General features: G+C 40.7%; 1 long non-coding RNA gene across 1 annotated transcript; it reads left to right on the forward strand.

Moving 5' to 3' along the window:
- Positions 1 to 1,187, forward strand: LOC125291075. Its single transcript, XR_007192915.1, has 2 exons — positions 1 to 468; positions 967 to 1,187. It is a non-coding gene; the product is annotated as an uncharacterized LOC125291075 (long non-coding RNA).
- Positions 1,188 to 15,913: the final 14,726 nt, after the last annotated feature.

Consider the following 15,913-nt stretch of genomic DNA (forward strand, 5'->3'; position numbering starts at 1 on the left):
GATTTTCTCCAGACTGGAATGTTCAAAAATGCTAAAAATGTACCTGAAATGTTCAGAAGAGTTTGAGGATCATAAAAACGTGCACGAAATTCACATTCCTAACTATAGAACCAAGACCTTAGCATATGTGGTGAAATTCTGAGTTATGCCCATAGACTTCAATGGAGCAGTCGCTGCCTCTGCTCTGCATAAAGGGGGATTTTGACCCCCTCTCGTGCGATCCGGGTTCCCGGAAGTGGCTCCTGATGAAATATCTTGCTCCGCCTTAACAATCTTTGGTTCTATCTTCAGTAGATTCAATATCCAATCAAAACCCTGAATGAACACAGACGGACCAATCAAATCCCACCTCTTAGCTCTGTAGCCTGGACACAGAGCTTATGGCTGGACATTAGCCTGCCCTGGACATCTGAAGCCGGCGATGGTGATCAAAAGACTTAAATGTACAGACACCACTAGAAGAGATCGGTAAGTTGAAGCACATAGAGCTGGTATATAATACTTAATTTACAAATCATTAGTTAGCTAATGTAAACCAGCTTGTTTGCCAAGGTAGCTAGCTAGCTAGCTTAGCATTAGCGAACATTAGCTTGCTAGCAAACGTTAGAATTAGCTTGATAGCTCACCAACAGCTCGCTTACAGTTTTGCACCTGTAAATCTCTGTATGTGACAAATAAACATCTTTGTATCCTTGTAGATGGGCAACTGCATCTTAGCTAACATAACGCCAATTTCTAACTTTACTCTCCTTTCATAAATGCAAGCTAGCTAGCTGCTAGATTTTTTTTAAACTAGCTAGATTATTGGTGTCTTAATGACTGCAGCCTAACATAATGCCAATTTCTAACTTACTCCCCTTCCATAAATGCAAGTTAACTAGCTTTTTAAGATTGCTAGATTATTGGATATTGATAAAAGTTGCCCCATTTATACCAGGATGATAATTCAATTGTTTTTTGTTACAGAAATGATGATAGTGGTGGAAGTCCTCCAAAGGGAGTGGGAGCAGCAAAGAAGACAGTATCTAGTGGTGGGTACTTCTATAGATGGGTGGAATTTCTATGGTATTTACCGTGCCTTTGTTTGTAAAATACCCAAACTATGTTATCGGTGTCATAAAACAAAATAATAAACTGACACATTATTATAATATTGGATCATGTAATAATAAAGAATTTTTAGCTTCTCTTGGCTACTGCTGGGGTTATTGCAGGTTTAATGGGCAGTGATGCTCGAGTTGCACAGATGTTTTCAGACACTACTATGTAGGCAAACATGCCACTGTCAGTGTGTACACTAAGAAGTACTTAATCAATAGGCCTATTTGACTGTTTATCCTGTTCAGTCTTTGTAAGGAAAATGATGGTAGTAGTCCTGGACAGTGCCTCAGTGGGTCCAGTACCAGTTAAGCCATGCAGATTGTCCTGGTATAGATGATCGTATTCTGCAAAATGTATGTCTCACCATTAGTTACTTTCTAGTAAATGCTATTGTGATGCTCAGCTGTATTACTTTTTGCAGCCATGCCAGGAGAGGCAGAGACTCCCAGAGCAGCAGCGAGAGGGACAGTAGTAGAGACACCCAGGGCCAGGGCAGCAGAGACAGATACATAACAAAACAGACATACAGAATAATAAATAATAAAAAAAAGTGGCATAGTTTAATGAAATAAATGAGAAATGTTTCCGAGAGGGGGTGGGGGTTTTGTTCAGCTGTAATTTTAAATTTCCATGTACTTTGAACTTTGAAAAAAATAAAATACAAACTTGCTTGGCTTTGATGTATACTATACTATTATACATTATATTATATACTACAAGCTGTGTGCTTGTATTATAAATGTATAAATTGATTCAAATCAATGGTTATATGCATTGTTTGATTTGTAAAAGTGGAGATAGAACCTTATAATTCTGAGAGCTCTGATTCACTTTGGAATTATAAGGTTCTATCTCCATTTGGGCCATCTTAAAAAATCCCATTTCTAAATGTGCCAAGATTTTGATATTCTATCCTCAAAGTACCTGTAGGGTGATGGTCTTGTTGAGCTATAATAGTAGATTATACTACATAACAGTTTTGCCAGCTGGGGTGTAAAAACTTTGATGCTCAATATCTCAGAACTACCCTAAACGGAGATAGAACCTTATAATTCTAAACTCACGACATGGCAGCGGAGTTGAGAGAGCTCTGGCTACAGCCTGCAGGACAGAGACATCCACATCCATGCACGACTTCAGGTTACACGTCATTACGTAGCAACATTGAGGTCAGCTTAGGATCAGCTAAACAGCATTCGGAAGAAGTACACCATTGTTGGCCACCGATGAAAGTAAGTAACAAAACTGAATGAAAAGTTGTCAAATGTTAACATATAACGTAACGTTCTATAATTTTCCTCTGGGGATGAATAAAGTATCGAGATAATGTAATAGATAGATAGATAGATACCATTGAGAGCATTCTTTCCAGCTGCATCACTGTGTGGGGCAGGGGCTGCGCTGACTACAACAGAAAAGCTCTGCAGCGCATAGTAAACACAGCCGGAAGGATCATTGGGGCCCACTCCCCTCCCTGAAAGACATATACGCCACCTGCCTCATCCACAAAGCAACCACAATTGTGAGCGATACAAGTCATCCAGCTCATAATTTGTTCAGCCTCCTGCCATCTGGGAAGAGGTACAGGAGCCTCCACTCCCGCACCACCAGACTCAGCAACAGCTTCATCCACCAGGCTGTTAGGATGTTGAACTCTCTCCCCTGTCACCAGGCCATCAAGAAGATGACCCCCCCCCCCGATGCTGCTATGACCGAACTGTCTTTGCACTGCCATGCCACTTGCAAACTTTAATTTAAATGTCTATTTATAGGTGTGATCTGTTTAAATGTTTTTAGCTATGTCTAGTTTTTAATTCTAGTCTAGTTTTTAACTACATGTCTGTCTTCACCGTGGGATGGAGGGAAACGTAATTTCCATTGCTTTGTATGTCTGGAACATATGAAGAATCGACAATAAAGCTGACTTTGACCTTTCATACTTTATTGATCCCCAAGGGGAAATTCAAGGTCTCAGTAGCATACAGACATCACACAACATTCACAAACAGCAGAAAAGTAATAAAAGTATATAATATAAAAAACACAACTAAGCAATAAGGACAGTAAGTAAAAAGTAAACAAAAGACGTACAAAAAAAAGACACGGAGCTACCTCAACATGCTGCCACTCTTGTCGGCGCCGGAACCGGAAGTCTATATATCTAACGTAGCAATTAGCTCACCTTTAGCAGGTTAGCAGCTAGATTCTAACCTTTAGAAGGTTAGCATTATCTAATGAGCTAATAAGCTAGAAGCTAACCTCTAGCAGGTTAGCTGCTCATTAGCCTAGTCTACGGCAACATACAGTTTATGAAGTTGTCGTCTATGAACAAAGTAGGTTCACTGCAGATATGTGAATTATGTAGCTCATACGTTTTGAGTTTAACGTTAATGTATATCGTTACAAACTAGGGAATGGATTTTATCAAATTCATGTTAGCTGATGTGATGCTTGGTGTAGCTTCCAATGCGCATTTCTTCAGATAACTGTCATTACGTGATGCATGTAACATGCTCTAAATAGGCAGTGGTTTATCTAACCTAGTCATGTACTTATTATCTGTTTTATTTTCAGAACCACACACACGGTCGAATTGGGGCTGAACCGAGAACTTGATGAATACGATGCAATAAAACTAGAGAAATGTTAAAAACATACCACGTAGCATTTGTTTAGGGTTGCCTAGCAACAGATGTGACCATTCACCTCGCTTAATCCAAGGGGCGGGCAGAGAATTGTCTTTCAAACTGCCTAGGCATGCAATAGGCCAGCGCTACGACCATATCCGTATCCGGTCAGCAAAACGGCAAATACATCCTTCTTCGAAAGGAATGACTTAAGTGCATTGTGTTGCTCAACTTTCAAAGAAAAGCACAAGTCCAACTCCTCCAAAGTTGACGCCAACGCTGATTCAAACAACCGCTCTTGGTTTGCCATAGCCACCTTCCTTGTTGTTCACCATCGCAGGACTGTCGTAATCCTGTTAAGCCCGCCTTAAGACTCTCTAACAAAATAGAGCGCTGTGATTGGATGACGTCCATGGCGTCAGCCAATAGAAATCCCTATGGTTTGCTACTAGACGTACAGGCTGAGCAAATTAATTTGCCGCCGCCGCTAGGGTGCGTCTAGATTTCTAGGCTAGGAGACTTGTTTAAATGTGACCCTGCAAGGCGAAACCAGTCGCTTTGGTAAAATGTACAAAATTAAGTTAGTGTGCTCACATGAACGGCCATTAACTAAGCTTTCCAATTATATGTATATCGAGGGTATTGCAAAAACTATCGCTAAGATAACCGCATCCAAAGTTGGCATGGTTCTCCTGTCACGATACGCTAGAAGAGGAGAAAATCACCTTTTTAAGTAAATTGACGCATGCAATAGTGTGAGGACACAGCTATTATCAGCCTTACGGTAGCGTGACTTTGAAGCGGATGACTGACTGTCCAGTTTCATCAACCGAGTGAGTGTCTTTTTCTGCCCCCTAGTTAATACCTGGGATGGTCATAAGGTGTCACTATAGAATATAATTAATGTATTTCGGGGGAAGTAAGGGGAGAGGAAGTTCTGTGTACACAGATTGTGTATAGGCCTACTTTTAAAATGCACTACGTCAATGGAAAATTTCTCCTGGTCCGTAAAAACCTTCATATTCGGTTTGAAAGTGTTGTGAATCAGACTCATTTCTGTAAATGTACATACTGTGTAGTTCTTATGGTCATTTGTGATTTTTGTACCCATGTGTACCCTGTGTATGTCTTTGGTCTGTATGCAGTGTATCCATTGTTTATCCTTGAATGATTAGAATTCAATAAAAGCCTGTCACGTCATCATGTTATCCTCCCAGTTCTTCACTAAATTCGGGTGGGGGAGTAATGTCATCTCCAGTCAAAGTAGTAGAACCAGAGAATGTCTAATAAGGGTAGAACCGTGTTCCCAAGCTAGCATCGAAATCGCTGTGTTTACACCGGCAGACGCTGCACAAACCACTTCCGGCGGAAATTAAGTGTAGGGTTATGGCGCCACCCGAGATTTTGCGCGTGAACTTGTGTATATAGCCGAGCCGTTTTGCACCAATAGAACCTTAACAGGACCTACTTCGTGCATAACTGCATTAGCCTACTTGAAATAAGTTACTTCTCTAGTAAATAGTATTCACAAGAAATAAAACAATAAAACATTGAGACCATTCAACAAAGCACACTGGGTAATAATAAATTCAACACATGAACTGGTTGCTATGGACTCGTCTCTTGGCTTCCTCAGTCATTGTAAAGCTGCCGAAGCTGACATTATCCAAAACTCCCATTTCTCTGACGAGCGTCAATTTGGGAGCTTGCATGCTGCACTCCTTCCTTCTCAAATGACTTAAAAAGGCTGTTTTCACAATTTCACAAATACAACTTTGTATTTTAACTTTTCCCCCGCTGTCTTGCCGTTTTAATATTTTCCCGTAGAATATCCCATAATACTCTCATAACATTAGTCCTGCCATCTGGCCTGTCTCTGTGTTGTCCTGTTGTTACCCCCTTGCCCTTCCAGCGAAACAGATGTCTTCAAATCATTGTTTTGCTTGCTTGAATGCGAACTTAGAGTGATGTTAACCTATTTAAGTTAACGGCGTGGTTGTCGTGAGAGCACGACTCATTGGCGCATGCAGTGTTCGGCCGTATGTCTACGTGTGCACCTGCCTATCAGGCTACTCAGTTACGAGTAGACAAAGAATTTCCCCTGTTTGTATATTCACTCCAAGTTGGCCTACCATAACTTACCAACTCTACACTGTGTGTGTGTGTGTGTGACCCTAGGAGCAGACACACACACACATACACACACACACACACACTGGGAGCACACACACAGCAGACCAGTGTTTTTCAACCTTTTTTGTGCCACGGCACACTTTTGACACTTAAAATGTCCCATGGCACACTAACATCCTGTGTGAAGAAAAAATAAACATACCATAGCCTAAAATTTCAAATAATACACAGATATGGCCTTATTATGGCTTCTATGCAAGACCTGCTCAATAAAACAAGCGCCCTCTGTTTCATTTGTAGGTGACTATATCTAATTTAATTGTTATGAACTGGAAATGTGATGATTCTGTGAATACTGGATATGGGGCCCCCGTTGTACAATGCCTGCATACCACACATAGTGCAATCATACAATCAATGAGAGCATGTGGTTATAAATTCTTTGATGCAACAGTTGCTTTTCTGGAGCAGTGAGTGACATTTGGGTAATTTTCTGCGGCACACCTGATGATCTCTCACGGCACACTAGTGTGCCCCGGCACAGTGGTTGAAAAACACTGCTGTAGACCATAAACTGGCTATTTATATGAAATAACCAAATGTATTTGTTCAACTTTATGAAGCAGAATTACGCACTGCTACTTGGAACGTAACCCATTTTGTTTTGTTGTTTCGCATGTGAGAATGACAGCGATTAACAAATTGCACTTGTTGCTGGTTACCAATACATACTATATATTTTTTTGCAAACAACAAAAACAGAAAGGATGGAGACAGCAAAGCTAGAGATGGGCAGGAACAAGGTCAATTGGTAGAAATGCTTGTCAAAACGTTAGGAGCTGGATGTGTGGATGAATGAAGCACAAGTAGGCAATGCTTTACTATGTTAAGCACACTGTTTAAAGTTAGGCTACACGGTAAACTAAATGTAAACCAAAGGTAAATGTATGTATAAAGTTGATCAAATGATGAATATAGGCTGTTAGGCGTGAATAAAGTAGGCTACTTTGTTGCTCCAACCCCAACGTTAATGGGGACGAATGTGACATTTTCCCGTATTTTGGGTGAGAAACCCGGAAAATCTCCCTTATTTTCAGTATTCAATGTTGACAGCTATGGAACGAAAGAGAATGTTATATGACGACAGAAATCAACAATCAAACAAGCCACTTTGATTTTTTGCTGTTTTCATGAATTCTCAACAAAGAATAAAAAGACATGAACCTCCCCTATTTTCCTCCGGGTGGCCCCTTCAATAAATAACAAACAGTCCCTAATCCACAAAAATGTATACTTTTCCCAAACTAAGGTTATAGTTGATAAAAATGGTAGATATTTAATCATAGTGGGCTCCATCAACCACATGCCTGTTATTTTGGTGAATGTACAGTATATGCCCCTAATTTTGATCATTTGGAATTTGCTAATAACCTTTAAATGCAGATTCCAAACCTGAACACCCATTTATTAATATGTGGTGGAGACTTGAACTGTGTTGTCAACCCTGTGCTGGATCGAACCAGTGTTCCATCGGCTATGTCCAAGGCCTTTTGTGAATTCATGGTGCAGCATAAATATAGTGACCCTTGGAGAATTAACAATCCTATAGCAAGGAAATACTCTTTCTTTTCCCAAGTCCACCATACGTTTTCTCGCATAGACTACTTCTTTCTTGATGGCTCTTTACTTCCAAAGGTTACAAACACAAAGTATTTTACCTATTGTTATTTCAGATCATGCTCCCTTGCTTCTTGATATTAACTTGAATTCCCACCGTGCGGACCGACCCCCATGGAGACTGAACTCCTTACTTTTATCTGACCCCTCTTTCTGTGAGAGAATTTCTTCATCCATTGACACTTTCCTTTAGCCTGACGTAGTCATACTCAATTCTAGTGAGAATATGAGTCTGATACTGCTCCATTGGGACGTAATTATGGGGCGTGTTTCAACCGATACAGGGGGGGAATGCCTCTGCACTCAATTGGATAGACCTAACCAATCAGAGCAACAAAATAGCTTACCGTGAGGTGTAGGAAGAAAACACACAAACCATCCTTCTTCTCCTATATCCCCTCCATTTTTAAAAAAAATTCTGTTGAACAGTGATATGCTACAAACATGTTAAACAGCTGGGAAAGGCTGTCGCAAATCCCTCGAACAGGTGGTCAATCAGAGATTTCAAACGAACGAGGGAACATGTCGCAATGCAACAGCGCTGTTTTCCCTTGATGAAAGTGAAAAAGTGTGGTCTGCACACTGCAACTGCTCCAAAATATAAACTTTATTAATTTAAAAGCAACGTTTCGATCCCCTTGGATCTTCGTCAGGCAAGTGGGTAACGGGAAGAGTGTGGCCTATATCACATGACCATTCATTCAGCACCCGCCTAGGCAGGTATCTAATATATAGAAATAAATATACACATGCATACATACACACATATACACACATACATACATACATAGATTCATGTACACATACATACACACATACATACATACATACATACATACAAAATACAGAACAATACATAGTCATCATACATAGTCATAGGAAAATCACAGAAAAGGCTTGAGATCAAAATACATATTAAGCCCCTTTGGTGACATAGTGTTTAAGGTGTATATATAAAAAGCCTCTCTTCTTAGGAGTAAGTTGTCGACATCACCACCCTGTCTAGGAATAGTGACCTGTTCGATTCCGATATACTTAAGGGTTGCGAGATTGTGTTTTACTGTATTAAAATGGACTGCCACTGGATTATTTTCATCTTTGAGCCTTATACTGATTCTACGTATCAGCAATACGTGTTTTGAGGCATCGTGTTGTCTTTCCAATATAAGCTAGACCACAAGGACATTTGATTATATATATTACATTTTTGGTATTGCACGTTATGACTCCCTTTATTTTGTGTGCCTTTCCTGTATGTGGATGGTTAAAGGTTTTACATTTATATGTAAAGTTACATTGCGCACAATTCGCGCACCTGTAATTGCCATCAGGAATAGGAGGGAAGAATTGCGCTGCGTTATCTGGTGGTCGGTCTGCTCTGACAACAAGGTTGCGTATATTACAGTGGGCATCGATTTCAAATGGCCACTTCAGTAGCGCATTACGAGGCGTGAAGCTGCGTGAAGCTTTAGTACCACTTTCAGCGGTGCGTGCCACTGTACATCGCTCTGCCTGCCGCCCCTTCTGAAAAAGCTCAATTTAACTCGATTTAGGCTACTTGGGTATGGCTTAAGGCTTGACTACACGGTGGTAACGGAAATTTGCTGTCTACATTATTGTCAGTGTTGGGTTAACGCAACTACGCAAATCAAAACAGTGCTGTGATAATCGAGCCAGTAGAGAAATAACTGTTCAGAATTAATCTGTAGCCTTGGGTAGGCTTCTGCGACGTTTTTAACCAGATGGGAAGTGTCAGGAATTTTCATACGAGAGACGCTCTCATTGGTGGTTATATGAAGTAGGGAATTGACAGCAACATATCCAATCACATTATGAGAGATGCTGAATTTAACATAAACTGCGATGTTTGATTTTAAATGAATGTAAATTTAGCGGGACTGTAAGCTGGCTGCGTGGGTGCTTCGATGTTTTCAGTGGGTGCCCGAGAGACGGAGCACCCACGGTATCGGCACCTATGACAAGCGTATCTCGCGATTGCATCCATTACACACAAACATGCAATGTGAACGCCTGGGACTGGGGAGAGCACTAAATGGTCTTCTGAATAAGCACGAAGTCAAGCCTTTAAATGAAAAACACTCTTTAATAATCAAAGAAATAAACGCTAATGAAGTAAACTTGTGACCATCAAAATAGTTTATCGCCTGTAACTCTGTGATAACAGGGCCCGTAACAGGAAGGCATTTGGCTGAGCAATGGAGGTTAATATGCTCTATATTTTGTCCAAATGATGTCTGTCTATCATCGTTGCACTCAGAGAAAACCAGAATGTTTAATTGTTCTGCGTTTCTTCTACGGCTGCAAACGGGATTCACTTGCCGTTAACCTAATATTTCTTTATTAGGGCAGGGCAGGTATATTTCTGGCTACTAAATTATTTCTAAACCAGTCTGCTAAAGTCTGTAGTGAAGTCTGTGTAGGGTTTTCCAGCTCCATTTCTTTTTACGAGACACCCTGCTCACTTGAGACCTCTGCCGGTTGTTGCAGCGTCACTGGAAAAAATACAAATTAAAGTCGCGTGATGCCGCGTGATCCCGCGCACAGACCACAAGGGAAGCTGGCCAAGTCGAAGCACTGCCCACTGTAGGTGAGCTTTTAAAGACAAAACGTGGGGGTTGCCTGAAGGAAACGTCTTTTAGTGTAGGGTCTGAGCTAAGGATATGCCAGTGTCTTCTCACTATCGCTTCAAACTCTCTACTTAGTGGCGAGTACTGTGGAGAGTCATCTTTTTTATTTCTCTTTCTATTTAGGCAATGCACTTGGGCTGTGCTACTAAACCTCTCTACTGCATTGCTTATCCATGCTTCTGTATACTCTCGATCCCTAAAGCGCTGGGACATAGAGGCACACTGCACATTATAGTCTTGATCGGAACTGCAAATGCGTCATACTCTATTAAATTGGCTGATGGGTAGACTCCGGCTTTAGACTAGAGGGGTGGTAGCTTTTCCCATGTAAAATAGTATTCCTGTCTGTAGGCTTTTTATAGAGATCCGTTTTTAACACATCGGCGTCTTTGGATATCATACTATCCAAAAAGCTGATTTCCGCATTGTTAAAATCCCCAGTGAATCTCAGATGTTCATTCTTGCTATTTAAAAAGTCTTGAAAATCGGAGAGTTTGTTTTCTGTACCCAGCCAAATCAAAAATATGTCATCAATATACCTGCGCCAAAGGACAATCTTGTAAAAGAAGGGGTTGACAACATGATTCAAAACAACATTGTGTTCGAAATGGCCCACAAACAGATTTGCATAGTTAGGTGCCATAGTACTTCCCATAGCAGTCCCTTTGATTTGCAAGAAAAAATCATCCTAAAACATGAAGAAATTCTTGGTTAGCACAATCTCAGTCAACATTTTTATGCAATCAACACTGGGGGTCCTGTTTGAATGATGTTCTCTTAAAAAGAAATCAATAGCATTAATGCCCCCATCGTGCGGGATGTTCGACATCAAAAGTGGCCAATAATGTGTTCGCTGGCAGTCTTACTTCATTAAGAAGTTTGATCATGTCCATAGAGTCTTTGATTAAAGTGAAACCACAAGTTTTCCCACATCTCAACTTTGGCCAAAGTTTTCAGAAATAATCGTTTTCAGTGATACAACCTCATAAAATAATATGAATTTTCCATATTGGGTCTTAAAAGCCATGTATCCTTCTAGCCACAGCGTTTTTTTTCAAACATAAGCCTAATCAAAGCGTGCTCAGATGACGTGATAGACCAGGTGCTGTTGCTCACCTGTCCATCATCGTAAAGCCTGATTTGATTGGTCTGCCCGATATAGGACGAGCATACTTCCACCACAATGGAACAATGCCAGACCGAACTTCCCGACCTCAAATGTTGTGGGCGGGACTAAGTTCGGAATGGCACCCAGGCTAACTTTCCTTAGGAACTCCAGACACATCTTACTCTTTACTGTGGGATACCCTCAAAGCTTACCTTAGAGGATACATTTTATCATATGCGTCACACCAAAATAAAATTAGGAAAGCTAAACAGACAGACCTTTCCAGTGCCATTCTTGACATTGATCGTCAGTGTGAACTGAACCCATCTCCTGAGCTTTATAAACAACGCCTTGACCTTCAGGCAGAGTTCGACCTCTTGTCAACAGGGGTAGTAGAGAGGTTATTGCTTAAAGGAGAACTTTGGTGTGATATTGACCTAAAGTGTGTTGAAACATGATACCGAGTGTGAACTTTTGTCTCATAGCTCATCTCTGCTTGTCCCCTGCACTCCGAAATCTGGCGCTAGTTAGCCGATGCTACCAACAGGTTTTCAAAGGGTGCCTCGGGCATCGGCCTAGCCATAAATCACTGTTTTACACCATTTACGAGGCTCAAAGTAGCTCCTCATTGGTAGACTTCCGAGGGCCCTGACATTTAAAACGAGACATTGAGAACTTTGAAAAAGCACTGGTAGTTTATTTACAAGACGATTTATACAGACAGTACCTTCAGGAAGTTTACCGTTCGCCGTATGATAAGGGATCAGATTTAAAAACTAATTCTGTGAAAATGCAGGGATTCCAGTTGCTGCAACTGGAATCCATGCATTTCCACAGAATTATTTTTCCACACTCGGTATCATGTTTTAACACACTTTAGGTCAATATCACACCAAACTTCTCCTTTAAGTCTCGTGGTTCTTACTATGAATATGGTGATAAAGCCAGTTGCCTTCTAGAGCACATCAGCTAAAGCGTCATGCAGCAGGACGCACTATTCCACAGATAAAAAATATGTCCGGTACATTAACGCTCAACCCTGTTGAGATAAACACTGCTTTTAAGTCTTACTATTCTTCTCTTTACTCCTCTGAGTTCCCACCCAACTCCGATAACATGATCCATTTTCTTAATAACTTGGATATCCCCAATATAGATTCCACTCTAGCTGATCAACTTGATGGCCCTATAAATTTGAATGAGGTTGTGTGTTCTATCATGTCTTTGCAATCAGGCAAAGCCCCTGGTCCAGATGGTTTCCCTCCTGAATTCTATAAGAAATTTCACATTCAATTAGCCCCGTTACTTCTTTCTGTGTTTGAGGAATCACTCCCCTCCACTCTAAGACAGGCTTCAATTTCTCTCCTGTTAAAGGAAGGGAAAGACCCTGAGCTGTCTCCTCAATACTGATGTTAAGGTCTTAGCTAACATTTGAAAATGTTCTTCCTTGTATAATATCTGAAGAGCAGACTGGTTTCATAAAAGGCAGACATTCATTTTTCAATATTAGAACCCTGTAAAATATAATCTATTCCAAAGACACGTGTGAACTCCCTGAAGTAGTCATCTCTCTGGATGCTGAAAAGGCGTTTGACAAAGTTGAGTGGGAATACCTTTTCACTGTTCTGAAGAGGTTTGGCTTTGGGGACACACTAATATCCTGGATATGCCTCCTGTACACCTCGCCCCCCGCCTCTGACGACACCAATAATACCAAGTCTGAATATTTCAACTTATTTTGTGGTACTCCTCAGGGTTGTCCACTTTCTCCCTTGCTTTTTGCCATTGCTATAGAACCCCTCTCCATAGCTGTCAGGAAGTCAACCTCATTCCTGGGGATAACCCGTAGGGGACGGTGAACACAGGTTTGTGTTGTATGTGGATGATTCACTTTTGTACATTACTGATCCTCTTTCTCAATTACCCAACATTCAATTACGGTCATTATTACAAAACTTTGGCTCCTTTTCTGGGTACAAGCTCAATCTACAAAAGAGTGAATGTCTCCCCATAAACTCAAAGGCTCTCCTGCTTTCGCAATCTGATCTACCATTTCAACTGAATACCTGTAGCATCAAGTATTTGGGAGTAACTGTTACTCGTACACTGTCTGCTTTATTAGATGCCAATTTTACCCCCTACTCAGCTATATAAGGTCTGCTTTTCAGAGATGGTGTAATCTGCCCCTGTCAATGCTCAGCAAAATTAATGCAGTCAAGATGAACATTCTTCCAAAATGTCTATATCTTTTACAATGTATCCCTCTATTTTTACCAAAATCATATTTTAAATCTATTGATCAAGCGGTCATTTCCTTCATATGGAGTGGAAAGACTCCTAGGATTAGGAAGTCCCTCTTGCAACAGTGCTCACTTAGTGGAGGACTGTCTTTGCCAAATTTTATGTATTATTACTGGGCAGCAAATATCCATAAACTTCTGTTTTGGGTACGTAACCCCCAACCCCTGTGGTGCCAACTTGAGTTGACGTCATGCGTGTCACTTCCGACATCTCCCTCTTGTTACACAGATAACCAAATTGTCTGTAACTCCTTGAAAATTTGGTATCAATTCAGGCGCCATTTTAAGTCATATTCCCCCTCGACTCTCATGCCAATAACCCACAATCAACCACCTTCTTTTCTAGATACTGCATTTCAGTTGTGGGAGAGAAATGTTATACAGACGTTCAATGACTTATACTTAGGCAGAGTTTTTGGTAGCTTCACAGACCTATCTGCTTTACATGACTTGCCTAAGGGTATGTTCAGACTAAGCGTCTTTTTCTCAGCTGCGGCGTCCGTTTTACATTATAACCCTATGGAGTAGACCGTGTTTTCAAAAAAGTCATCGACTTCTTTTAAAACGTGACTGCAACCGTCTTTTTCTGCAGCTCAGAAGTTGAGAAATGTTCAACTTCTAGCGGAAAAACGCCATACGTCATGCTGTCTTTTTTACGGATGACCAATCACAAGCAGATTACCGAGACCTGTGGTTTCCCATCACCGGTCGAGAGACTCGTTTTAGTGTCTGAGCATAGGGAATTGTTTGACATGACTTCACATCTTTACCATAACATACCAAAAGCAATAGCCAACTCCATTTTTTTCTTCCGCAATATTTTTTATCCACACATAACGTTAGTTACTTTGCCTATCGCGAAAAAAACGCTTCCGGCTGCTTTTTGAAAGAAGAACGCTGGCAGATTTTTTTTCCAAACTGAAAAAGCGGTCTGCATAACTTCTTTTGTCAGAAAAAGACGCGAGAAAAGAAGTCTGAACGTACCCTAAGGCACACTTATTTAGATACTTTCAAATTAGGCACTGTGTCTTAAAAACGTTTACGGACTTCCCCGCTTTATCCTCTAAGCAGCCATGGGAAGACCTCTTTAAACTCCAACCCAATCAGAGGTCACTTGTTTCCCACATTTATCGGGCTCTTCTGTTGTTTAACACAGAGCAGTGCTCTAAAAGTGCTGCTGCCTAGGAGCAGGAGCTGGGTGTGGAATTTGAGGTAGATTTCTGGGAGAGGGCCATTAATAGAATACGCAATTCTTCATCATGTGCCCGTTTGGGCCTGACTCAGTTTAAAATTGTTCAAAGATTGCATCTGTCAAGTTCAAGGCTATCAAAAATGTACCCTGACACTGAGGACATTTGTGTTAGGTGTAGAGGTACACCCTGCCACTTGTTTGCATCATGCACCAAACTTAAGCATTACTGGAATTACATATTTAAAATCCTATCAGAAATGTTAGGAATCACTTTGGAACCATGCCCGCTTGTAGCCATATTTGGTGTTTCACCCACCCCACAAGTCCTCAGCAAGACCCAGGCAAATGTTTTGGCATTTGCCACCCTACTGGCTAGGCATAGAATTCTACTTAATTGGAAATCACCACAGCCCCTCTTGTATCTGTCTGGTTGACAGACATCATGTTTTTAAAATTAGAGAAAGTCAAATTTACTCTACGTGGGGACACAAGTAGATTTTTGAGCACTGGCATCCTTTCATACAATATTTTACAGACTTACAAACACTCCCATGACCTGACTTTCTATGCTCCTTCTACATGCCTTATAGGACATATCTATATCTCAATAATAGGGTAGTTGTGAACTCTTCCAAACCTTCACTTTAGGGCCTCTGACCCCCATTTTATGGCATTAGCACAAGCACATCATACTGTGATTGTTATGCAACCAACCACCAATGATCTTTCCACCATGGTCCCTTTTTTGGTTTTATTTATTATTTTTATTTTATTTTATTTATTTTGTTTTTGTTTTTTGTGTGTTTTTAGGTTCATCTTTACTGTGCTTATGATCTGTGTGTCTGTGATGTATTTGTATGCCTGTAGTGTCAAGGGAGGGGGACTGGGTGGGTGTGTGGGGAGGGGGTGGGCGGGTGGGAGTCTGCTCCTTGATTTTCTAATGAATATTTGTAAATGTAAAATTTTTGCATTCATGCTTTGAAAATGAATAAATAAACCGTGACCAAAAAAAGAAATTATTGCATTTCAGCAGTGGTGGAGGAAGTACTGAAACTCAGTACTTAAGTAAAAGTAGAAATACACAGAGAAATATTTACTTTAGTAAAAGTAAAAGTACCACAATGACA

The sequence above is a fragment of the Alosa alosa genome, chromosome 2 (assembly GCF_017589495.1).
Source record: "Alosa alosa isolate M-15738 ecotype Scorff River chromosome 2, AALO_Geno_1.1, whole genome shotgun sequence".
NCBI classification, from domain to species: Eukaryota; Metazoa; Chordata; class Actinopteri; order Clupeiformes; family Clupeidae; genus Alosa; species Alosa alosa.